This window comes from Pseudonaja textilis, chromosome 1 (genome assembly GCF_049901715.1).
Source record: "Pseudonaja textilis isolate UNSWEBS1 chromosome 1, rPseTex1.2, whole genome shotgun sequence".
Taxonomy (NCBI): Eukaryota; Metazoa; Chordata; class Lepidosauria; order Squamata; family Elapidae; genus Pseudonaja; species Pseudonaja textilis.
Window position 1 is genome coordinate 294,507,088 of NC_141990.1, and position 27,980 is coordinate 294,535,067.

General features: G+C 42.4%; 1 pseudogene; it reads right to left on the reverse strand.

Moving 5' to 3' along the window:
* Positions 1-1,355: 1,355 nt before the first annotated feature.
* On the reverse strand, positions 1,356-23,278 carry LOC148128259 (uncharacterized; annotated as a pseudogene).
* Positions 23,279-27,980: the final 4,702 nt, after the last annotated feature.

The following is a 27,980-nucleotide window of genomic DNA, read 5'->3' on the forward strand; positions in this document are numbered from 1 at the left end:
AAATCCCGCTCCACACCGCTTCCTAGACTTGGAAAGGCCTTCGACCGAGTCCCGCACGATCTCATCTGGTACGCACTGCGAGACCACGGCGTGCCTGAGCTGCTCGTACAATGGGTCCAACTCCTATACAGATGTCACAAAAGCCATGTAAAAGCGGCAGCTGGGATATCAGAGGAGTTTAATATTACCGTCGGCGTACACCAGGGCTCTGCTCTCTCACCACTGCTGTTCATTCTGGTGATGGACACAATTACACACGACCTGTACACGCCCGCCCCATGGACGCTGCTCTACGCCGATGATGTGTTCCTGGCCAACCTGTGCAAGGCTGAACTAGAGCACCGAGTCCAACAGTGGCACGACCGCCTCGAGCAGTTCGGGCTCCGGCTGAACCTAAAGAAGTCCGAATACCTGACCACTGACAATGAAATGACAGGCTCCATCCACGTGAACGGGCAGGAGCTACACGCGCGCCTCCACCTTCAAGTACCTGGGAACTACTCTTGGGGAAGAAGGCCTACTACAAACTGAGGTGGCAGCCAGGATCAATGCAGCGTGGGGCAAATGGAAGTCCGTCATGGCGTCCTCTGTGACAAGAAGATGCCGATGCGCCTGAAGGCGAAAATCTATAACTCTGTGGTGCACCCGTGGCCATATACGGCGCAGAGTGCTGGCCGGCACCAAAGAAGTCGAAAGCAGACTCCAGATAATGGAGATGCGAATGCTCCGATGGTCGGTAGGCCTCACCCTACTCGATCGCGTCAGGAACGAAGAAGTGCGAGACGGTTCAACGTCGTGCCCATCCCCATGGTCATGAGGCAGTCCCAGCTACGATGGTTCGGCCACATGAGCCGCGCCAAGGAAGAATCCATCATCAAATCTGTAATGAAGGTGACTGTCGGAAGAGCGAGACCGCGTGGTAGACCTAAACAACGCTGGATGGACACGATCAAGGCCGATCTAGAGATCGCGAAGGCAGACCCGACACACGTGGCAGACAGAGAGGTGTGGAAGCAGTACTCAAGGACATTAGCGGACCTCGCCCGAGCACGAGACAAACGCTGAAGAAAAAGAAGAAGAAGAAGAAGTAAAATCACCCCCTGCCCCAGCCACAGCAGATTACATGAGTCATTTAATGGGCTCCATCCTGCTATGGGTTCCCCAGGCCCACTGGCAGAATCAGGTCTTCAATGCCTTCTGGAAGAGAATCAGAGTGGGGGCCAGTCTAATCTCTGGGGGAATGATGTTCCAGAGGGAGGGAGAGCCACCATGGAGAAGGCCCTTCTGGGTCCCACCAGGTGTATCTCCCTCAAGGATGGGACCTGCAACATTCCCTGCCTCCCTGTTCTGATGGGTCAGCTGACCGGCAAGAGACAGTCCCTCAGATAACCTGGTTCCACCTTGAATTGCACCTGGAAGCAAATCGGCAGCCAATGCAGCTCCTGCAAGAGGGAGGATACATGTGCACACTGGGGTCTGCATAAAACTGTAGGGGCCGCTGCATTTTGCACCAACTGGAACCTCTGGATGTTCTTCAAGGGCATCCCCATGTAGAGCGTGTTACAATAGTCAAGATGGGAAGTGATGAAAGCATGAGTGACTATGAGTAGGGATTTTTGGTCCAGGAACAAGCGTAACTGGCACACAACCTGCAGTTGTGCAAAGGCCCTCCTGGCTGCAACCATTACCTGCTCTTCGAGCAGGAGACAAGAGTCCAGGAGAACCCCCAGATTATGCACAGGGTCTGTTTGGGGTAGTGCCACCCCATCCAGGACCAAATATGGCAATTCTCCCTTAGACAATGAACCCCAAAACCTAGAGCCACTAGGTCTTGCCAGGGTTTAGTTTCAACCTGTTGCTCCCCATCCAACCCCTAACAACCTCCAGGCACTATGAGAGGGAGGACATGACATCACTTAACTCACCATGATTATGAGCTACCTCCTTCCTTTCATTGAAAGTTTAAATGTATATCTCTATACAAGTATCTGTGTCTTTAGGTATGTTCCTGTGCATCTATGGGTGCATGAGAGAAGATTGCTTGAAGGAGAGATTCATGTGGGCAAAAGTTGTGCAAAACTTCATAGTGATGAAATATGATATAAAATTGTTCCTAAAACTTGTGGGTTGGTGAGAAGGTTATTACTTTAAAATTTGTGATATACAGCTCTTTTGTGAAAATATTCACATTTACATAAAATGCATATGTAAATAATATTTCATGCTACTAGAAAAAGTTTTTCAAAATATCAATCAAAACTGAAGCAGTGATCAAATAGTGTTGACAGAAAGGGTAAGAGAGAAAATGTTTTAAGATGCAATAATGTCATTTGTTCCCAAAAAATCAGAAGGACGTTGGTAGCACCTTTTGTCATTACAACAACAATTTCTATTAAAAGATATCAGTTTTCATGAGATGCATCTCACTTTATCAGAGACACAGAGTGGGTAGGCAATGAAAGGAGAAGAAGCAGGGAGATTATGCCCCTGCAGGTTATGTGAGACAGAGTGCAAGTCGCTTGTCAATTAACAGTTGTGTTTGTGGGGACTTGAAACTTGAAATTGCCTGAAACTTTTTTGATGTATATAAGCTTAGAAATATCTTGCTCAACGTTGCTTTTAAATTCATTTCTTTTCCAAACAGTTGCTTTGAGATCTTCCATAGAATATCCTGAGAGGTTGAAATGCTCTGATATTAATGTGTCTTTGTTTTGAGTTTTGGTGTCAAACTTGTGTCCATAAATGGCTTTGCACAAAGTTCGTAACATTTGTCCTATGTGGAACCTAGAGTGTCATTTTGCACGTAGGATAATTTAGATACCTTGGGAAAAAATTACCCTGAGATCAATGATATGTGCATTCCTGTTGCTAAGAGGAGCCTTAGGAAAAATACAGAAGGAGAATGCTAGACATTTAGAAGCTTCAGAATGAATTGTTTCATACACTGCTCAAAAAAATAAAGGGAACACAAAAATAAGACGTCCTAGATCTGAATGAATGAAATATTCTTATTAAATACTTTGTTCATTACATAGTTGAATGTGCTCACAACAAAATCACACAAAAATTATCAATGGAAATCAAATTTAGCAACCCATGGAGGTCTGGATTTGGAGTTACACTCAAAATTAAAGTGGAAAAAAAACACTACAGGCTGATCCAACTTTGATGTAATGTCCTTAAAACAAGTCAAAATGAGGCTCAGTAGTGTATGTGGCCTCCATGTGCCTGTATGACCTCCCTACAACACCTGGGCATGCTCCTGATGAGGTGGCAGATGGTCTCCTGAGGGATCTCCTCCCACACCTGGACTAAAGCGTCCCCCAATTCCTGGACAGTCTGTGGTACAAGGTGGCGTTGGTGGATGGAGCGAGACATGATGTCCCAGATGTGCTCAATTGGATTCAGGTCTGCAGAATGGGTGAGCCAGTCCATAGCATCAATGCCTTCTTTTTGCAGGAACTGCTGACACACTCCAGCCACATGAGGTCTAGCATTGTCGTGCATTAGGAGGAACCCAGGGCCAACTGCACCAGCATATGGTCTCACAAGGGGTCTGAGGATCTCATCTCAGTACCTAATGGCAGTCAGGCTACCTCTGGCGAGCACACTGAGGGCTGTGCAGCCCCCTAAAGAAATGCCATCCAACACCATTACTGACCCACTGGCAAACCGGTCATGCTGGAGGATGTTGCAGGCAGCAGAACGTTCTCCACGGTATCTCCAGACCCTGTCATGTCTGTCACATGTGCTCAGTGTGAACCTGCTTTCATCTGTGAAGAGCACAGGGTGCCAGTGGCGAATTTGCCAATCTTGGTGTTCTCTGGCAAATGCCAAACATTCTGCACGGTGTTGGGCTGTAAGCACAACCCCCACCTGTGGATGTCGGGCCCTCATACCACCCTCATGGAGTATGTTTCTGACCATTTGAGCAGCCACATGCACAATTGTGCCCTACTGGAGGTTATTTTGCAGCGCTCTGGCAATGCTCCTCCTGTCCCTCCTTGCACAAAGGCGGAGGTAGCGGTCCTGATGCTGGGTTGTTGCCCTCCTATGGCCTCCTCCACGTCCCCTGATGAACTGGCCTGTCTCCTGGTAGCGCCTCCATGATCTGGACACTACGCTGACGGACACAGCAAACCTTCTTGCCACAGCTCGCATTGATGTGCCATCCTGGATGAGCTGCACTACCTGAGCTATTTGTGTGGGTTGTAGACTCCATCTCATGCTACCACTAGAGTGACAGCACCGCCAGCATTCAAAAGTGACCAAACCATCAGCCAGAAAGCATAGGAAGTGAGAAGTGGTCTGTGGTCACCATCTGCAGAACCCTCCTTTATTGGGGATGTCTTGCTAACTGCCTATGCTTTCCACCTGGTGTCTATTCCATTTGCACAACAGCATGTGAAATTGATTGTCAATCAGTGTTGCTACCTAAGTGGACAGTTTGATTTCACAGAAGTGTGATTGATTTGGAGTTACATTGTGTTGTTTAAGTGTTCCCTTTATTTTTTTGAGCAGTGTACTTTGAAAGGGCAGAAGAGGTGAAAATGCCAACTTCTCACTTAGCCTGAGCTTCTCCTTTTTTTATGCCTTGGATGCAATCCCAAAATAACTGGAACACCACTTGAACACCATTGTCATTCACAAAATCACCACCAGTAAATTGCAAAAGTTTTGCTCTGAACAGCTTACAACTTGCAATCATATCTTTAAGACCACAAATTACCCACATCTGCCTATCCCAGGTCCTTGGGAAGGACTTGTTAGTCTCCAAAAATGCCAAATAACATTCTGAATCTCTGGCTGACTATGTGACAAACCATAACAATAAATATAATGAATTGAAAATGGGTTGATGTCATCATGTGCCATCCCATTTCTGTTTTTGCTAAGACAGTCCTGTTACTGAAGAACTTAAAACTTAACCCAAGTGGCAGCTTGGTTAGTAAAATAGTTTCTGCTTGTTAAAAAGCAGGTGCAAAGAAGCACAAATATAGGAACAGCTTATTCAGCTCAATAAAACAGAAGCGAAACCTCAAGGAACAGTGGGGAGAATACTTGCTGGCACTGCATCTGCTTCTATGAAATAAGCCAAGGGGGATTCTGGGTTGCCAAAGGAAGAGTACTCTAGCTTTGGGACATGATTATCTGACTAAGATGGGTGGCATTACTATATGAGCTGAATGTTCAAGCATGTTTAATGCAACCACTTTGGTTGCCACTTATTTTACTTCTAAGAAAAAAGGTTGGATCTCACTTTGAAGAGAATATTTACCTTGCATAAATATTGAAGCAATGAAAAAGTGCTTAGTTCTAAGCAGAGGCGAAGTTTTGCTGAACAAAACAGTACATGGGTACAAAGCCATATTTTCAGTCTTATTCTGAAACTTAGACCGAGAATCTGACCTCCAAATGAACATTATTTTCATGGTTAGTTTGATTGCAATTTTACGAATAGACTAGAATAGAATTCTTTATTGGCCAAGTGTGATTGGACACACAAGGAATTTGTGGTGCATATGCTCTCAGTAGGTTACTAATAAGCAATCAAATCATACTAGGAAACAAATAAAACAATATGAATTGTAAAGACTATGGTTATAGTCATAAGTGGGAAGAGATAGGTACTAGGAAGTGTTATTATAATCTAATAGCAGTAGTAGAGGAATAATAGTAATACTGTCTTAGTAAATAAGTTGACAGTGTGGTGGGACTCAGGCTTGAAGAAACTTTATGTATTACTAGTGCTGAACAGCCCAGGAAAAGATAAATGTTATTTTCAAATAATGCTTACTATGTAATGACAACATAATAATTCCAGTTATGAAAATGTTCAAGTTCAAAACTTTATGGCAGTGTTCCCAAACATATTCCCTCTTACATATTTATGGATTTCAAATCCTATAATCTGCAACAAGCATAATTTCCACCAGAACTGAAGTCTAGCACATCTAAAAAAGAATAGATTGATGATGAAACGTGATGTGATTTACAACACCTAAAACATGATGAACCACAATATTCACTGGGCTTTGCACGAAGCACTTTATACAATGAAAATAGAACCAAAGTTTATACTAATTAAATCTCAGATGTGCCATTAACCTAATATATAATACTTTCCTCTGCAGATAATTACATTTCCAGACAGTACTCAGCCTAATAAATTTTAAAGTGATGCCCATTAAAACTTGGAATCTTCAAATCGATTATGACCTTTACTATTTTTGAATTGTCCTGAAGCCTTCCTTTTTTAAGGGACACATTGAACTGTTACAGTGATATGTTAGTATACAACATATAACAGTTACTGTTGCATCATCAGGGCTTTTAATAGTTGGCTGCAAAATATTCTCACAACTTCAGTAGACTGAAAAGTCATAATTAAATTACAAAAAGACTTAAAAAATGTACGTTTCTCAAAACTGAAAAGGCCTTTTGGGAACTAAGAAGAAACTCTGAGGTTTCTCATCTTGTTAACAGAAAATTAACTCAAAGAAATTTTATTCCTCTCCATAAAAATAGCATCCCATGATATTTAAATCACACGAATCATTGTCAGAGACAGTTCCCTATCAAGAGGTGTTGCAGCTTAATTGCTTGTTTTGACTTTGTTTGAAATCTTTGTCTAGCCTATCAAAGAAAAAGTGAAAGTTCCTCCAAGCTTGTGGGTTGGTTTCCAAACATTTCATTACCAGGCTAGGTAATATATCTTCAACATAATTTAGGGAGTGTCAGTATTCTTCTGTTTATAAGGGCTTCAGGCGTGGGTGTGTCAAGTGAGGGTCTTGTGATGGGCCAGCTGTAAGTCATCAGCGAGTCTTGTGAAAGGTCTTGTGATAAGGAAATTACATCAGTTCAGGGTCATTGGAACAGTGGTGGGATTCAATTTTTTTTTTACTGCCGGTTCTGTGGATGTGGCAGGGGAAGGATATTGTAAAATCTCCAGTCAGAGGTGGTATTTGCTGGATCTCCAAACTACGCAAAATTTCCACTACCAGTTCTCCAGAACTGGTCAGAACCTGCTGAATACCACCTCAGCATTAGGAGGTGAACCAGTGATAGAAGGGTTGGTTGTGGGCCACTGCTGTCTCTGGTTGTTGTGCGGTTGATTTGGATTCTGAGGGGTTTGTAGGCTGGTTGTAGGGTCAATGTGTCTGTTGATGGAATTGCTTGTGGAGTGCCAGGCTTCGATGAACTCATCAGCATGGCGGGTTATAATCTCCTTATCACAAGACCTATTGCAAGACTCACTGATGACTCTTAGCTGACCCATCACAAAACCCTCACTTGACACACCCACACCTGAAGCCCTTTATAAACAGAAGAACACTGACACTGACATCTCCTAAACTCTGCTGAAGATGTTACCTAGCCTGGTAATGAAACATTCAGAAACGAACCCACAAGCTCAGAGAATGAACCTTCACCCTCATCCTATACCCAAGCTACAGATATTTACCACTATTGCAAAACTATTTCCAGTGTTTGATTTATCATGTGTTGCTTGTAGGTACACTGAGAGCTTATGCACCAGAGACAAATTCCTTGTGTGTCCAATCACACTTGGTCAATAAGGAATTCTGTTCCGTTGTGTTCTGTTCTGTTCTGTTTTGTTCTGTTCAAGCTGTCATAGAGAAGAGGAGATTGACTTATTCTCCAAAGCACAAGAGGGCTGGACAATAAATAAGGTATGAAAGATTGGTAAAGAGAGAACAAACAAAAAGTAAGGAGAAATATTCTAACAGTGGGAACAATTAATCAATGGAATAGCTTGCCTCCCAGAGTTGCAAGTGCCCCATCACTGGAAGTTTTCAAAAATAGACTGGGCAACCATTTGACTGGGATGGTATGGGGCTCCTGCCTTGAGCAAGAGGGTTTGGATCCCTTCCAAGCTCTATGATTTAATATACTATGTTCTTCAACCATTAATCTTAACCTGTTCAGAATAAATATTACTTTTCCAAAACACTGCTTCCAAGACCACACATCCAAGGATCGGAAATTCAGCAAAGCTATGAAGATCAACTATGGTTAAAACAAGCAATCATGGTTTTATGGGGGAGGCTGAGTTGTGGAATCAGATTCAGAATTCTTTTCAATGAGTAATAGTTAGATATAACAGTAAAAGCAGAGTTGCCTGTTCAGTACAGCTCACAAATATTAGCAAAATCTAAACAAGCAAAGTTTATTTACTGGAAACGTACAGCCATTAACCAAGCATTGAATATCCAAAAACATTTTTGGCTTGAGGATTTTTTTTTCCTGACATAAATCCTACCGACTTTAGTATATACAAGTGTGTTCTGACCCAAACCTTGTACCAAGGAAACAAACACGAAACAGAGGTAACAGCAAAACCTTTTAATGATTCTTTACGTATTCCACTCCTTCACAGTTAAAAGGCTGTTTCAAACTAATTGTCTCTAGTAAGAACGAGCCTTGCCAAGATTGTGCAAGGCTGCCAAGAACACTAGATAAAGTTACTAAGAAATATTTCAAACACAAAGAGTCTCCAAACACTAACCAAGATACTCCAAAAGTCCACAAGTCTCAAGTGCAAAAACTTCTTTGCTTCCTGCAAAGAACTCTGGTTTCTCAACTGGCTTTTATCTCTTAAGGGAGGGGCCATTACCTTGCAGCCTTACTCCTGAGTCGTTCGTGCTGCTGCAGCTGCTCTTTCCTTCAAGCAGCCCTGCGTGCATGCGCACTGGGCACAGGCTCCTCAGGGACCCCTTCATCACTGCTGCCAGCCTCCACAATCTCCGAAGGCAACATTCCACTCCCTGATGGTCCTGGCCCCATCCCTGCATCACACACAGGCCCCTCACTGAGTCCTCGCTCTCTGAGATCTCAGCCGTTTGCATCTGCTGCCGGTGAACCACAACAAAGTAAAAATATAGCACTAAGTTTGTTTCAGATGCTCACAGCTTCATTTCTCTGTGTGCAGTGGTTTCAGTTCACTTGTCTTCTGCTTCTATAAGACTGATACAGTGGATATAAAATGAGGTTCTGTTACTGTTAACCAATCCTCATTAAGCCTTTCTTTGTCTAGGCTCTAACTGTCAGGAAATTTCTCCTTAGTTTGAGGTTGCTTCTCTCCTTGATTAATTTCCATCCATTATTTCTTTTTTAATTTTTAATACAAACAATCCATCATCCATTAAACACTGTGTCGTCTGGGAACAAATATCTTATGCAATAACAAAGTTTACAACCATATTCATTACATTACTATTAATTCTCTACTCTTAATACTGATATACATAATATGTCTAATTATTAAAACAATCCTCAGCTTAATTTATTTAATCCTACTAACATATTTTCTATATTTCACTAGTCTTCTTTTTTGTCTCTAACTTTCATATTTATTCTCTAACCATTGATAGAATAATTCCCATATCATATAATATTCCATTTGTTCCTTCTCTTTAATTGCAAGTGTTAACATTCATTTCTGCACATTGTAATATTTTCCTGATCAAATTTTCTTCAGTAAGATTTTCTTCACTTTTCCAGTTTTGTGCAAATTCAATTCTAGCTTCAGTTAATACATGAATAATCAAATACATATTCTCTCTACTATAAATTTCAGATAAAATCCCCAACAAGAATATTTCAGGTTTTAAATCAATGTGCTGTTGTGTCATCTTTTCCAACTATGTATTTTTGCCCAATATTTTTTTGGCTTCTACACATGTTCACCAAAGATAGTAATATGATCCAGGTATCTGTTGGCATTTCCAACATTTAGCTGATTTATCTTTAAACATCCTTGCCAACCTTGCTGGCACAAAATGACATCTATAAAACATCTTATACAGGTTTTTCTTTATATGCAGTTGACATTGTTTATAGTTTCTATCCCAAAGTTTCTGCCATTAATCTAATTCTATTGTGTAACCAAAATTTTTGCCCATGCTATCATTGTCTCCTTCACTTGTTCTTCTTCCAATTTAATTCCCAATAAATAGCTATACCATGTTTTTATCAATCTTTCATCTGTTTCTGTTAATATCTTATCCAATTCTGTCAATTCTTTATAAAAGCCATATAATTTAGTATATTTTTCATATCTAGATTGTATTTGCAGTAGTGAATATCAAACCATATCGCTCCCTTGTCATTCAATTCTTGTTTAGTTTTGAGCTCACCATCCATTATTTCTTGTACTGCCTTCAGATGCTTTATAGAATAGCTTGACTCTCTCTTCTTTGTGGCAACCCCTAAGATATTGGAACACTGCTATGGTATCACGTCACCCCTCATCCTTCTTTTCATTAACCTAGACATACCAAATTCCAGCAACCATTCTTTATATGTTTTAACCTCCAGTCGCCTAATCATCTTTGTTGCTCAGTCCCTTAATTGTCTTTGTTGCTTTCTTTAATTTTACTTTAGATTATATAGAACCTAACCACCTAGCTTTGTAAACCATAGGTTATGGCACAGAATTTGGGAAACAAACTAGTAGCTGTTTTCAATCAATGTGACTAAAGCAAATATGGTCATAATCAAGGATGGGATTCAAAATTTTTACTACTGGTTCTGTGGGTATGGCTTGGTGGGCGTGGCACCATTTTAAATGATACTGTAAAATCTCCCTTCCCACCCCACCCCTGGGGGAGGATACTGCAAAATCTCCATTCCTTCCTCATTCCACTAACCTGCTTTCCAGCTCCGTTCTCCTATGCAGGGCAACAAAAGAAGACCCAGCCAATCAGCTTGGACTCAGGAGGCAGAGAATAGATGGGGGCAGGACCAGTCAGAGATGGGATTTACCAGTACTCAAAATTTTCGCTACCAGTTCTCCAGAACTGGTCAGAACCTGCTGAGTACCACCTCTGGTCATAATGTAAAGAGCCTGGCGGGTTCAAGTCACAACAGTTTCATTTTGATGTATTTCAAACTATGTCTTATTACTATTAGATGAATTTTGTAGGCCTAAATATTTCCACAGCTAGAAATCTACTATACAACTTCAGAAGAAAGACTGAATCAGAAAATCATACATTTTATTATGCCAGTCCAGTCCAAGTTAAAGAAAACAACTGAAGGTCTGTTGTCACTTTCTATAAAAAGCCATATACACATGACATTCTTATTACTACACGTCAAAGAAAGATTGACATGTTCAGAAAGGCCAGGAAAGATCTGTTATCCCCAGGTCTTCCAAACATGTGAGACACAGCTATCTCTGACAGATAGGTTGACCTTCTGCACATTGCAAATTTGATATAGTTTAGTAAACAATAAAGAGTTATGTAAGTTAATGATGATGATAAGATAATTACTCCCTTTATTTCTGGTATTTAGGGGAGAGCCATTTCTTATATGGCCAAAAAATATGACCCATACAAAAAGAGATAGAAATAAAAAAAATGGAAAAACCTCAAGGCTTTGTAAAAGTACATGCTATCTGTAGAAAAAAAAAATAACTCATAAATTCGGTCAGTGATGGCTGAGTATTCTCAGGAACAACTACTCTTATGCCAGCTTTAAGAACAGTTGGGACCATAGAATCCTGAGAAGCGAAACCAGAATACTGTGTAGGAGAGAAATATCAAAACCAGAACAGCGCACCAAATATTTCCAGTCATTCTTATTTATAAATACTAATGGCATTAAACAAGTTTCTCATTGCTGTCTTTACTCTCCCACCCCTTGTGTTGAATCACTTCCTGGTTGTTGCTCCCTCAGTTTGAGTAATCCATTTGATTTGCTAATTCCTCCTCCCTATTTTCTCTACTCTCTGTTTTAATTTTACATGCAACCATGAGGTGATTGTTTGCGGTACCTTGTTCTTCCTAATGCCAATATACATCTATACAGGAGTACTTACTGAGGCAATTGAAGGAGGTTTTCCGGGGCAACATTTTGCCTACTTTAATCTGACAGAAATATTTAGTCTGCTGATATCTGCCTATAATATACATGTTAAAAATCGATTAGATCCCTTTTTTCAAAAAACAAATTCACCACTAGCTATGATTTTTCTTAGATGTTTTTTTGCACTATTATTTAAGAATGACCCTCTAAAGCAAAGCAGTGGTTCTCAACTTCTGGTCTGCAGATCCTGGGAGGGGGATGATGTCATCACAGGGGGTCCACAAAGGCTTGAAGTAGTGTTATGATTTAAATCTGGAGTTGTGTCTTGGTAATCCATAGTGTTATGTCCTGAGGACTCAAGGAGTTCTCACTCTGGTCCACTCACTTTGTGTGGGCGATATTCCCCCATTCCCATTGGTTGGTTCTCCCCAGCAGCCTGCTATAAAAGCAGGCTGCGGGGTCCAACTGGTTGCTGATTGCTGCGAGCCAGTTCCAGGCTTGGCAAGCACGGTCAGCCCTTTATTTGTAAAATAAAGTACTGTTGCACTCATGCTCTGGTTCAGCCTCTCATTGCTCAAACTTAACACTGGCGACGAGGATGGGATGGCTACCAGATGCACATTGCAACCGCTGAGTCACTAGCCACCGATCCGTAGCCCAGAGAGAGCGATCGGCTGGCGATAAGGGAAACGCTGATCCGCAGCCAGAGAGAGCGGTCAGCTAACAAAACGAGCGATCAAAAGAGCAAACGCAGATCCGCAGCCAGAGAAAGCGGTCTGAGTCAAAAGTTAGAAGCGTCTGTAGCCGCTTGTTAGCCCAGCTACGGGAAAGTGAAGTGCTGCAGCCGCAGCCGCTCTGCATTTGGCGCGAAATTCAAACGGGTGTCATTTGAATTTCGAACCAGTAGGAATCACAGCACAGCGCTGTAGAGAGTCACTAACGCCCACTTTTTTTTGGCGCGAATCTAGACACCTCCAACGGCTAGCAGCCAACGTGGTAACCCAGAGAGAGAGAGAGGTTAGCAAAAAACCTCTCCAGAGCTGATATCACTAGTAACTCACGAGCGCTCGTAGTCCCAGAGAGATTTTTCCGCAGGTAGCCCAGCCGTTCCAGCACCATGAGTTCCAATCCAGTATTCCCAGCGTTTAAACCAGACGAAGAGAAGTGGGAATCGATAAGAACCGTTTCAATCATTACATCGATGCGGTCGGCCTGGCGGATGCGGGAGAGCATTGGAAAAAATCCTATTTCCTAATCTACTGCGGAGCCACCGTTTCTGATACCGCCGCAGCACTTGTAGCGCCGAGAGAATTGAAAAACGTTCCGTGGTCCGAGTTGCTTGAGATCCTCACTAACCACTACGCTCCCAGGCCCTCACAAATCGCCAGGAGGTTCACGTTCCGTATGAGGAAGCAATCAAGTAAGGAGACCATCAATCAATATATGGCCGCCTCAGAACAGCAGCCCTGCACTGCGGGTTTGGAACATACCTGGAGGACATGCTCCTCGATCAATTAGTTTGTGGGGTCAAGGATCTCAACCTACAGAGGCGACTGCTAGCTAAAAAGACCTCAACCTTGCGCAAGCGTAGAGGAGGCCCTAGCAGCCGAGCTAGCAACGAACTCAGCCACCGAAATTCAGGGCCCAAGTGCCAAGCTAGCATCGTTCCCAGTCCATTCCGAAGAGGTGGAAGCGGAGGAAGCCCACAATGATGAGAACGATGTCCATCGCCTCACCAATGACAGACGGTCGCAGGTAGGGACCAAACAAGAATACACCGGTCCACCCAAGCACATCACGCTGTGCCTAGCCTGTGGGGATCACATCAAAGGGCCACCTGCAAGTTTAAAGGAGCCGTTTGCAACAACTGCCATAAGAGGGGCACATCGCGAGAGTCTGCCAAGCCCCCAAAACGCTGCACACAGACCCCGTCCTCGCACTCGGGACCACAGAGGCAAGTATTAAACTGTCGCACGCACCGCCTTGCCAGGCATACTTGCCACACTGTTAGTAAAATTTCTCTCTCCGTTTCCCTAGAAGGTAAACCGTGCCACATGGAGGTGGACACAGGGTCAGCACTCTCAATAATCTCGTGGAACACCCTCAAGAGACTCCACCCCAGCATATCTACTACCCGGCTTCAGAGCTGCCAGTTCGGTCTGAAGGACTACCAGGGGAAGGCCATTCCCGTGATCGGCAGAGGCAAGTTCTTTGTCAGTTTTAGAGCTTTTAAAGGCCACCTACCTCTAGTGGTAGTTAACGGCAATCTACCCACCTTATTGGGGCTCGATTGGTTTCCCCACCTCGGCCTAGGGTTAACAGGAGTCCATGCTGTCTCAACCTCAGACACTGACTCCTTATTCGCTGACTACGCAGATGTGTTCAGCGAGGAGCTGGGGTGTTATAATGGAACCCCATCTCGTTCACCGTTGACCCCAGGCAGTCCCAATCAGATTAAAACCACGTAGAGTTCCATTTGCTATTCGACCAAAATTAGACGCTGAATTGGATAAACTACTAAAACAAGGGGTCATTGAGCCAACAGATTTCGCCAAGTGGGAGACGCCCATTGTCACACCCTCAAAAAGATGGTAGCCTGAGAATTTGCTCGGACTACAAAACAACAATCAATAAATATTTACAAGTTAGCGCCTACCCTGTGCCCGTCATTCAGCACTTATTGCACACATTCGAACCGGGCAGTATTTTTGCTAAATTGGACATGTCTCAAGCATATCAACAGTTCCCTGTTGATAACCAAACAGCGGAACTTCAGACCATCGTCACTCACAGGGTGCCTTCCGATGCAAGCGTCTCCAATTTGGCATAAGTGTTGCCCGGGTATTTTTCAGTCCCTCATGGAGCGGATTTTACAGGGCCTCCTGGTGTAGTACCCTACTTGACGACATCTTAGTCTCGGCCAGGGACAGACCCCAACTCTTCCAGAGAGTGCGAGCAGTGTTAGAGAGGTTCAGACAGCATGGCCTCAAGTTAAAAAAAAAAAATGCGCCATTGCCACTAGACAGGTGGACTTTCTGGGTTATAAAATTGACGCCTCTGGCATTCACCCCCCTGGAATCCAAGGTCAGGGCGATCCACGAAGCTCCCACACCGACCTCCAAAACGGAGCTACAAGCTTTCTTGGGGCTCCTAAACTTTTATGCATCCTTCTTGCCCCATAAAGCCTCAGTAGCCGAACCCCTACACAGATTACTAGACAAAAAGTCACCGTGGCACTGGGGGCACAAAGAAGACCAGGCGTTCAACGCCGTCAAATCACTACTTACGTCAGAGGCAGTGCTCATCCAATTCGACCCCAACCTTCCTTTAGTACTGGCAGCAGACGCATCCCCTTTTGGAATTGGGGCGGTCCTTAGTCACCGACTCCCCAATGGCGCCGAGGCCCCCATCGCCTTTTTCTCCAGGACGCTCTCGGCCACGGAGCGAAATTACAGCCAAATAGACAAGGAAGCCCTAGCAGCTGTTGCAGCCGTGAAAAAGTTTCACGAATTCCTTTTTGGCCACTTCTTGAACTGGTCACCGACCATAAGCCCCTCCTGGGCCTACTGGCCGGCGACAAACAGACACCTCAAGTCCTCTCCCCTCGGATGACAAGGTGGACACTTTTCCTAGCGGCCTACTCATACAAACTTATCCACCGCCCGGGCAAAACTCTATCCCACGCTGACGCGCTCAGTCGCTGCCCCTTACCCGCTCCGGCTGAAGACCCAGCTCCTGTCAACGCCATTTTTGAAATCACCCAGTTGGACCTGCCCATCACCGCCCTTGACATCGCCGCCAAAACCAAAGCAGACCAAACGTCGCCCAGGTGCTCGACTGGGTGAGGAGGGGGTGGCCGGGAGGCAACGTTGATAACAAATTCGCACCCTTTAAGACTCGCATGCAGGAGCTGTCCAGTTTGCAGGGTTGTCTACTGTGGGGCACTCGAGTGGTCATTCCGACCTCACTACGTACCCGAGTCCTGGAGGCGTTGCACGAGGGTCACCCGGCATTGTGAGAATGAAGGCGTTGGCACGCAGCTACGTGTGGTGGCCGGGTCTAGACGAGGAAATTGTCAATTGGGTAAGTTCCTGCAGCATTTGCCAGGAATCCCGTCCTGCTCCCCCCATCGCCACCCCTACCAGATGGGAGCGCCAGCGCCCTTGGTCTAGAATCCATATCGATCTGGCCGGCCCGTGCATGGAAAGATGTTCCTAGTGGTCTTGGACGCCTATTCCAAATGGATAGACGTGGCACAGCTATCCACGACCACCACACTAGCAATCACCAACGTGTTAACGCGCCTGTTCGTACACATGGACTACCCGACTCCTTGGTCTCCGATAATGGCCCACAGTTCGCATCAGTAGAATTCAGCCGTTTGCAGCCAACCTAGGCATTCGCCACATTTTCACAGCCCCATTCCACCCTGCGAGTAATGGGTTGGCTGAAAGGGCCGTCAGGACCACCAAAGAGGCCCTCGCTAGGTTTGGCAGAGATGACTGGCACCACAAACTCTCTCGTTTCCTGATGAGCCAGCACTCAACCCCCCTGTGCAGTCACCAATAAGTCCCCAGCGGAACTTCTGATGGGCCGGCGCCTGAGGACTGTATTGGATAGACTGCACCCACAATACTGCCCTGACTCTCCCCTCGCTTCCACTTCGGGGGTTAGACATTTTATGTTGCAGGAGCCGATATTAGCAAGGAATTTCGCTGGGGACCCACTTTGGATTCCAGGCGAGGTCATCGCCGTCACCGGGCCGAGATCGTATAGAGTCAGGCTGGAGGATGGTCGCGTCTGGAGGAGACACATAGACCAACTCAGAAGGCGCCTCAGCAACCTCGCAAACAAGAATCCAGAGTCTCCAGTCGAAGGGGAACCGTCTCATCCACCGCCCAGCCACATCGCACCCAGCGACCAGTCTGCGCCAGCAGTCGTTCCGGTCAGCCCAAACTCGGACAACAGCGCCCAGGGAGTTGACCTACCTGATCCAACCCACGAGAGCTCGACCCCAGAAACCAACCCGGTGGTTTCCGAGGATGCCCATTCCAGAGAGAGTATTGGCGACACTATGCCAGCTCAACCGTCACAGACTGATACCGAACAGACAGACAATGTTCCCGAGTTGCGCCGCTCCGGCGCCAACACAAACCCCCATCTACCTCAAGGACTATGCGTGTTCGCATCTGGGGGAAGGGGTGTTATGTCCTGAGGACTCAAGGAGTTCTCACTCTGGTCCACTCACTTTGTGTGGGCGATATTCCCCCATTCCCATTGGTTGGTTCTCCCAGCAGCCTGCTATAAAAGCAGGCTGCGGGGTCCAACTGGTTGCTGATTGCTGCGAGCCAGTTCCAGGCTTGGCAAGCACGGTCAGCCCTTTATTTGTAAAATAAAGTACTGTTGCACTCATGCTCTGGTTCAGCCTCTCATTGCTCAAACTTAACACATAGCATTGGTTGGTGTGGTCACAAAAGGTATTTAAAGGAGGCCTGTGATGAAGAAAAAATTATGAACCACTGTTCCAATGACTTACTTCCTCTACTCCCAATACTGGCAGAGCAAACATAGGCATATCAACTGAAAAGCAGGCTTCATTAAATTAACAGGGAGTATTTGGAGGAGGAGATCTAACATAAATCACCAACATAAAACTCCTCTTCTAGAGCATCATGTGGCCCTAGAAAGACTGGGACATGGTCTCCTGGGCTCTTCCAAAAGTTTGTTTCCCAACATACTTTCGGAATGGCCCCTGTAAAATGGACTTCCCAGTCTTCTCCTGTTCAGGCACTCCAAGAGGATTCCATAATTGAAGTAGTAGACTAAAAGAGAGAAGACTATATACTACTAAAACTCTCATCATGGCCTTTACCTGGGCAAAGTACTTCATCAGAGCGGCAGCAATTTTAGAACAAAGGTACCTCAAATTGGCTAACTTACACAATGCATCCTAAATCCAGGATGTATAACTCTGGAGGGAGTGAAAGTTGTGACTGCTTCAGTGCTATAGGCCAAGGGTCTCCAATCTTGTCAACTTTAAGACTTGTGGACTTCAACTCCCAATGGGAGTTGACAAGATTGACAAAGTTGACAAGGTTGGAGACCCCTGCTATAGGCTGCTCTGCTGCAGTTATGTGATTGATGACAATTTCCCTTTACTTATTCCCCCATTCAGCAGTAGCCAGGGAAGGGAAGGGAAGGGAAGGGAATTCCTGATGCTGTCAGTTTCAAACCCCCCCAAAAAATTCAATGGGGAAGCTGACAGGAAGTCAGAAGTCATTCCTCCTCCTACTGCTTTTTTGCCCATCTGTTATCATTCTGTTTCTCTTTCTGAACCAAGGTATCTACCTCAAATGGACTAACTTATAGAATGCATCCAAACTTTGGGGCCCATAACTCCAGTGAAATTGAAACGTGGCACATTTTATGAAATATTTTATGGCATAAAAATATTATAAAACAGTCCATGTCCTAATGCAAACATTCTCTATGCTGTTTTATCATACAGATGTGATAAAACATTTCCTGTGCTGATATTTGACTGTGCTATGTAGTACAATATGGACTATTTTAAAGGAAGATCTCTGAATGTATCCCACCTTTTCTAGTGAAAGTAGTACATCAGAAGTTCCACTGAAGGCACTGAGGAATCTGGTATGGTAATATGGATTACAGGTTGCACAATAAAAATTAACAAGAAAATGCTTCTTTTATTCAGTTCTTGCCAATGTAACCAAGGATTTTATCTTCTCATGGCAGTGCTCAAACCTGAATGATATCTATCCTGATAATTTATTATTATTCAGAAATATTCTGAGTTGTCAGACCAATTTGTCATAATTTTCTGCTGCAAGAGAATTTTATAGTATGCCTGAGTCTAAACATTTCTTAAGTCATAATATGTACTAGATATTATTTACCTATAGCTTATTTTTTATTAATCTGTCTGATCCTCTAGACCTTGTAATCTCTAGAAAAAACTTCATGAACAGATTCAAATGGTAACACACACTTTAAATTATTAAAGCAAATATGCACATTATATACAGAATATGTTAAGTTTGGTCGGTGGGTCCCATAAGAACGAGGCTTGAGTAGTGAACAAACAGCTCTTTACTTAACAGGAAGAATTCTGAGACAAAAACCCTAGCGCACGGCAGCTCTTCTTATAGAGCTGGTCACGGCTAGGCAGCCAATGACGGTTCTTTGAGTTTGCCGCTCTTGGTTTTAGCCAATCGCGGCAAACCCTATACGAGCCAATCAGGGGTGTTTAAGATGTCCAATCACGGTCCGGCTTTTCTGGACCAATAGGAATGCAGGTCTTCAAGTCGGCTAATATGGAACAGAATAGATTAGAATTAAGAAGCAATAGCCTCTTGAAGAGTTTCCCTAGCTTTGCATGATTTCACAGATTGGAACTGAGGATGCCTTATTTTAAATGTTGCATATCCTTCTTTACATCCCAATATCATAATTTTCATTGTGTTTTGAGTTGTACAGTTTTGCATGTTTGGCATCAAACTCTATGAAATTGCTCTCTATATTATCTATCTATATGTATCTGCTTATCTATATGTAACTGCTTTTTAACCAATTTTCCAGCACATCTTTCTTTTGAAGAATCTCTTCATTCATAAAACAATTGCATAGTCTTTATATATATTGCAAATAAGATGCTTCTTATATTTTCACCACCTGTAGTTCAAAGAAAATTTCAGCCATCTCATACAAAAGGCATTTCCTAATATTTCTTCTTCTCCTCCAATAATTAATAAAATTATTTTTCATAACTGTTTTGCCTGGGTGAAATTTGACAGTCCCATTCTTTCTTGCTGTTTATTTTTTTAGTTCACGCCTGTCATACCTGCTCATACTGGAGATCTGGAAAATCCCACTAGCTTCTTATTCATCCTATCACAATATTAGGCTTGTGCTTCTTGAATGCATGTTTATCACTTTAATACTTCCTTGGAATTTTTACCATTTAAAGATAATGCTCCAATGTCTTCTACCCTACTCTTGATTTCTCTAGTTTGATTAACTTTACCCTAGAAGTTACTACAATCATGAAATGCTGTACAGAGAGATATGGGAGTCAGCTTCATTATTAAGAACATTGTGTTTGTGATAGAAGCAATTTTACTTGGAGTAAACCATGTGAATCAACTAATTTTGGGCAAAAGGAACATCAAAATTTGCAAAGGGACTGTTTCATATCATATTATTATCCACATTTGTTCAAACTGTGCAGCATATAAAATTTCACAATCAAAAATGTACTTGCAGTTTTGTAATAATTCACAGAACTACATCTTTCTATTTTGTTTCCATGCGATACAATTTGTTGGCAGTTGTCCTGGGAAGAGTGGGAAGAAGGTCAAAGAATGTTAGTGAGACAAGATATTCTGAAACCTTTCCTTTTTTTTCCCTTCTGCTTTTTCTTCGAGTTATAATGTTTTCTACCGTTTCTATAGTGCTGTTCCTGCAAATGTGTGGCCTCTTTTTTAATGTGGGATATTTGCGGTAATTATGATGAGCTGTTTCTTTCCACATCAGTCAAATGCCTTCTAATGATTAACACTTTGTAAGTGTAAAAAACTTGAGGGCTTCAAAGATTCCATATTTGGCAATGCAGACTCAAAGAATACATAATGCTAAAACAATTTCTAGTCATAGAGAATTTTTTTTCCTTCTGTTTTTATGCGAGATGCTCCAAAATTAATATTTTAAAAAATAAATGTTATCACAAATATTGTATGGTGCCATGGTGTATCACAAATATTGTATGGTGCCATTTGGCAAGCTAGTGAATGTACATTTGATTTGTGTTTCCCAAGGAAGTAAGGCAGTTGTCAAGATATAAAATGCCGCATTAAAAACGGATTTTAATTGAGGGGGAAATATTCCTGTTCTGTAGGAGCAGCATTCAATAAGCTTATCAGGAGTGCACACTGCTTTTGATATGAATCCACAAAAATGCCACAAAGAGCATGACTATATCCTCTGCCTGCCACTCTTTAAAACAACTGGATCTTTTCCCAGATTTGCAAGCTCTGAGGCACTTTTGGGGAAAGTACAGTCTCTGAAAGCATTGCACAGCTCTAAAACATATTTCCATTGATATCTTACATATATTCTTAGTCACCCATTTCAGACAGTGTATAAATTCCATCATAGGCATACACCAAGTGATTAGGGCTATGATATCATTATTTGGTTGTAGCTCTCTCTTGTCGTCATCAGTCATAGCCAACATTCAGTCATAGCCGACATGTCCGACCCTCAGCCCTTCTATCGATCAGCACTCTCCATGCATTGTTTTCCTGATCTTAAGGTGCAGCCCAAATTCTTCACTTTCATCTTTGACTCTCAGGATTACTCACCCCAGATCCTCCTTGCTTGCCATGAGTAAATGTTGTGCATCATCTGTGTATTGGAGGTTGTTGATGTTCCTACATTGATCTCTGTACTTCACACTTAATGTGTCTCTCCTTATTGCATGAAACTGCAATTAAAAGCAAAGTGGCAGCAATAGGTTAAAAAGATTGAGCTGCATAGCAATACCTTATTTGAGCATTCTGTATACTGTATGTGAAGAGTTGAAATCAAAAAGGTCCTAATGTTGCTTCTTCACTCCAATATTTCAGAGGATCTTTGATAGTGACGTTCCCATCAGGATCACGTTTTCTGGTCTTTCTTCACTCAGTTTTGGGCATGCGCTTCCCCTTATTTTTTCAGATTATATGCTTATATTTGTAGTGACAGGAAGAAAGAACAGAGGGGATCAAACTACATCCATTTGGGGGATAAGTGAAGGAATATTAGCTTTTTACTGACAGTTGTGTATTCTGGGTAAGGCACTAAGAATCTTTTGGCTATAGTGGAATTGAAATACAAAAAATAAACTGATAGAAATGAATAACATAATAAAATAAAGAGTAAGGTTAGCATCAAAATAACAAAAAGCACCTTCAAAACAACAATAAATGATAGGAGAGCCTTCAGGCAAAAAGGATTGGGTCAAACTTTAAAAAATTAACATCCTGGACCACGATGCGTAAAAGAAAAGCTTGTTGATGAATAATATTGGTAATAGGTTTTATTCTGCTATATTCATTAGGTATTGGTTCCAAAGATACCATCTGACTTTTGATGGATTGATCCTGTGCCATCATTTTCAAATCCTAATAACCATGATTCTCCATCACAATCAGTCCCTAGCCCCGTGATGGCGAACCTATGGCATGGGTGTCAGAAATGACACGCAGAGCCACTTCTGCCTGCACACGAGAGGTCGCCCAGAAGAGCCCCACTGTGCATGCGCGTACCCCCCCATCAGTCAGCTGATTGTCGGGTATCTGCTGTGCATTCACAGGGGAGACGAGCATGTGGGAGACATACGCACATGTGCAGAGGCATGCAGCATGTGGGAGGTTGCATGCTCATGTGCAGAGGTGTGCGGGGGGTTGCGTGAGCATACACAGGAAGTGGGGGGAGTCACACACTCATTGCATCATGAGTGCAGGCATGTGAGCATATACCAAGTGTGCACACGAACACACTTTGGGCACGCAACATGGAAAAGGTTAGTCATCCACCTTCCCTTCGCTAGACTGGCAAAAATGTTTAACTCAGACCCAAATGGTTGGAAATGTGGAAAAGAAAAAGACACTTATTTTCATACCTGGAAGGAAGTGAAAAAATATTGGAATGCAATTAGACAATGAGTAGAAGAAATCACGAATCAGAAAATTGAACTTAATCCAGAAAATTTTTTATTAGGTATAATAACACAAAAATGCAATAAAACAGATAGATATGTTACACATATTAACAGTTGCAAGGATTTCATACGCAAAACTCTGGAAGGAAAAAAGGGTTCCACCAGAAGGCATGGTTATAAAAAAAATAATAGATTGTATAGAGATGGACAGGCTAATGATGAAAATAAAAGACAGAGAAGATTCAATTTATTATAGGGCCTGCAATGCCTGGTATGAGTGATTTAGAAATAAAAAGAAAATAAAATGGCAATTAGGAAAAGAATGAGGGAATATGTAAATATGTAAATATACCGTGGAGAAGATTGATATGTAATGATAAAAGATATTGATTTATAGCAAGAGTAAGATGTAATGGTAAAGGAATAAGTAAATACATTTTCTGAAAAATGTGAGGAGATGCAAAAGATGTCGTGATGTTGATAACAATGCATAAAGTTTTATTTTATGTTTTTAAAATTTGAAAACTTAATAAAATTTTTTTTTTTTAAAAAAAGGAAAAGGTTAGCCATCACTGCCCTAACCTGTTCCTTAACTCTCTCAACAGTGCGTTCATTGCCACTGTAACTGGGTCCATCTACCTGGCTACTAGTCATTCTCTTCATCTCTTTCCTTCCGCCTTTCCCAGCATTAGAACCTTTTCCCAAAGCTGGGTCTTCCATAACGTGTCCAAAGTTGGATAATTAGAGCCTAATTATTTGTGATTTGAGTGAGAACTCTGGGGTGAATCTTCCTACCTTGAGTAACATAAATCATTATTAAGCTGTATTGTAATACCAAACAGTATAACCAATTACATGGGATGTAAGGTGTCTGTCTATGAGTTTCAGGATGCAAAAGTTTGCCTTTGGGGAGCTGTAAAAATGATGTATCCCATAAAGCAAGGCTGGTGTAAGATTTCAGGATGCCAGCAGCATGCTGATGAACACCCAGGGGATTAGTATGGAAGACATTTGGAAACGTTTATTAAATACTGCATTATTTTAGAGCCACAGCACAGTGTCTGCTACAATTGCAAACGCCTTGTGTTAATGGACCTTGGCTGGATGTTAGTAAACAGTTAAAAATGCCCCTGAAAGGATGGGGGGGTGGGGAAGCAGCATCAAAACTAATAGCAGCAGATTACCACTTCATATGGTACTCTCAGTGTGTCCTTCCATTTCAGACAATTAAATGTGGAAGCAAAATTGTGTGATGTACAGTTTTGCTGAAAGGATAGACAATCCCAAGTGTAATGGGAACTACTCTTGAAAAAAACCAGAGGCAGGGAACAGTCCCTGCAATATAAAATTTGGTACTATGTGTCATCAATATGGAAAATAGAGAACTGGAAAAGCACCCTGAATCTGAACCAGTAGTTTTAAATAATCTTCCTGACTATGCTATGAAATATGGTGGAACACATATCTAAATAAATGACAATTGGGGATGATCCAGTGGTTGTTTTACTCTCTAAAGCTAGCAAATTATACTAAGCCGTAAGGGTGGGATTCAAATGTCTTAACAATCGGTTCTGTGGGTGTGGCCTAATTTGTGGGTGTAGCTTGGTGATCATGTGACTGGCTAGGCGTGGCTTGTATGTAAATATTATAAATATTTATGTAAATTTTGATTTGTTTTTATAATAAAAGAGCAACTTTTACACAAAATCCAGCACAACAGGCAGGCAAATTGAGCTGCTCACAGAATCACAGATTACTGAGATCTATCTTTCTGCAATCTGCTGTCTGAGTCTGCACTGAAAAATAAAAGCTAGGAAGGTTCAGCTCTGCTTTTAGATTAACTAGAAAGCAAGAAATCCGACAATTTTCTGCTTTCAAGCTACTCTAAATCTCCCAGCACAGCAGAACAGCTGATGCTTGGGGAGCGGGGGAGGAACAATGGCAACTTACCAAATGCAGGCAAGTTTGATGGTACACATGCCAGGTAAGAAGCCAGTGGGCGGGGAGGGGAGGGGCCGGACCAGCCAGTGGCGTGATTTGCTGGTTCTCCGAACTGGGCAGAATCATAACAATTGGTTCTTTGGGAACTGGTCCGACCAAGTGGAATCCCACCCCTGCTAAGCCGCTGATCTTTTGCAACCAGACAAACCAAGATTATATAGGTCTTACACAGAATGTTAAGCAAAGATAATGTGAGCATACATATGCACCAGAATAAAGTCCCAAATGAGAAATAATTGTTTTACAACTAATACGGATATAACAAACACATTGGGTCTAGATTCAGCGATCCCCCTGCATTCAAAAGACAAAGGCCACTCTTTTGAAGACAACACAAACCATATTTTGGACAGAGAGGATTGTTGGTTTGAAAGAGTGGTCAAAGAGGCCATCTATGTCAAAATTGAGCAGCCCTCTCTCAACACAGGGGGAGGGATATGACATCATATATCTCCAATCTGCAAAACAGTCCTTTTAACAGTTCCAAGAAGGTTCCAGATCCATTTTCACCACTCAGGTGACCCTGATGACACAGATAAACCTCCAGGTGATTTTAATGACCCACTAAAAGAATGCCAATGTCCAGCTGTCTGCAAGGAGTACAAATCCTTCCATTCCCCACCATTCAGTCAGAGCTGAAGAAGCTTCTTGGATGAGAAGTGAAACGTCTTCAAGAAAAACTAGAAAGTCCAGTTGCCTCTTGAAAAAAGCACTTTTGGGAAATCATGACCTGGATGACTGAGAATCCCCATAGACAATAAGGGTATTTGTTAACAAAAAGGAAGATATGGGCATCATTCAAAGCATGCTGACCAGAGGTGGTATTCAGCAGGTTCTGACCAGTTCTGGAGAACCGGTAGCGGAAATTTTGAGTAGTTCGGAGAACCGGCAAATACCACCTCTGACTGGAGATTTTACAGTATCCTTCCCCTGCCAGGCCCACCAAGCCACACCCACAGAGTCAGTAGTAAAAAAAATTTGAACCCCACCACTGATGGTGACAATCCAAAATGCATAGCAGTTTCAATATATCAGAGATGGCAAGGTTCTATGTGTTATTCTAGCAAAGTGACCGTGCAATTTTCTGTGGAAGGAAGGATAGAGATAAGAAAGCAACATGATGCATTCTTAAAATTTCAGCCTCTGCTAATGGCATAAATTCTTTGGTAAATTTCCTATTAAATTTATCTAGAAGAGACAGCATATTCCCACAGATATAAGATCCCATACTTAGAAGAAATTCAACTGAAGGCATATAAGAAAACAGCATGGCAGGTACAAAAACAGAGTAGTATAATCAGTTAATTTTTTAACCGATTTCTCCACAAACCTTCAAGAATCAGGTGTTTATGCGGTTCGAGAAGGGGTTTAGGGTGGAATTGAAAGTTTTGAGACAAAAATGCTTAGATAGCCTCAGCCTGATAATCTTAATACAGGCCAACAAGAACTTGTTTGCCCAACCCCCCCTTGGAAGTTTAGTCTTCCTTACAGCTTGATCGCCTTGTACTTAACATCTATATTACTCAATTTTATTACCCATCTTCCTTTTTCTATAGTGAAGCCATTACTTGGATTTGTTTATTTATCAAATTTAGAAATTTATCAAATTAGAAACCAACCAACATCCTCATGGAGAATGCTTCATTTGGAACTTCTAACTGGTTTATTGTGGTGGGGGAGAGTTCAAAAGTCCGATTTGATTCGCAATTAATGGGATGAGAACGCTGACATTTCCTCCCTGGTTTCTTTCATTTCCTCCTTGCCAGCCCAAAGTCATCAAGCTATCATTCTGCTAAGATAAAGGTTGCTTGATTCACTCAATACATGGTGCATATACAAACAGATGTTGAATAAGTATGGCAATAATTGAATCTCCCATCCCCACTCCTGTCCTTTTATTACCCACAGCCCCGGTAATATCCTAATGAAAGCAAATCTGCTTCCTATCTCTTCCTTTCCCTATGCCTATTGCTACATACAGGGTCATTTTATCTAAATGGGATTATGGAAGATGCTATTAATCTGCAACACCAGATGAGTAAAATTAACATAAACCTCGCCTGGGGATTACTGCTAATCCACTTGGTTTCCCTTCATTGCTATGGAAAATAAGAAAAGAAGGTTTCTCTTCTTACTGACCTTGGTCTTTACTGATATATATTTCAGAGCTTTTTCTTCTCTAAGCCATGTTCTGATCAGTAAAATATAACTAAACTTGGATCAAAGATAACCTATGTTCCAAAATAAGGGAGACTTCGGTAATGTGTGAATGTGCCTAGAAGTAATACATTAATAAGAACAGTAAGAGCTTCCTGATTCTTTTTTTCCCCAATAGAATGCAAGAGGGTTTACATAGGCATTTTACCTAACTTTATCCTCTCAACAATAACTTTAAAGACAGACTGGCTTGAAGAAGTGACTGTCCCCAAAATACCTGCATGATTTACAGTTAGCTGGCATTTGATTCTGCTTTTCCCTAATCCAATTTTGTCATTTAGCTTCCAGCACTGAATGAAGAAATATACAGCTTTGGATTTCGGGTAAGTCTGGAAAATAAGCCAGTTTCTTATTGCTAAAAAGCCACTTCCCTTCATCCTGGAAAGAACTGCATTTGAATTTTTGTCTGACCCGATATATGGCAGCATCCTATATTCATTGGAAATGGAATCAAAGGTGTAGAAATATATGCAAAGAGGCAATTATACATCACTTTTATAAATCAATGAAGCACACTGCACTATATATTTTTGTTGTTATTTGGTAGGCAAACCCTGGCTCTGTCTTAGAAATAGGGAAAGGAAATCTAATATAACCTGCAAACTAGGCTGGCTCTGTTATTAAGCAAGTGAAGTGGTCACCTCAAATTAGATATCATGGGGGACAGCAGAAAAGTGCTTGAGGAGAAAACTATAGTACAGAATGCCTCCACAAGGAAACCTGGATTTTCCAAGGATGGATATGGAACATCTGTGCTTCACTAGCTGTATTGAATGCCAGTTTGCTTCCAGGTCCAATTCAAGGTATTGATTATGACCAGTGGTGGGATTCAATTTCTTTTACAACTGGTTCTGCGGGCATGGTTTGGTGGGAAGGATACTGTAAAATCTCCAGTCAAGGATGGTATTTGCTGGTTCTCTGAACTACTCAAAATTTCCACTACCAGTTCTCCAGAACTGGTCAGAACCTGCAGAATACCACTTGTGGTTATGACCTTTAAAGTCCTAAATGACATAGGGCCAGGTTACCATCTTCACCCCATTACATCAACCCAGTGGTGTGATTAAAATTTTTTTTACTACTGGTTCTGTGGGCGTGGCTTGGTGAGCGTGGCAGGGGAAGGATATTGTAAAATCTCCAGTCAAGGGCGGTATTTGCCGGTTCTCTGAACTACTCAAAATTTCCGCTACCTGTTCTCCATCAG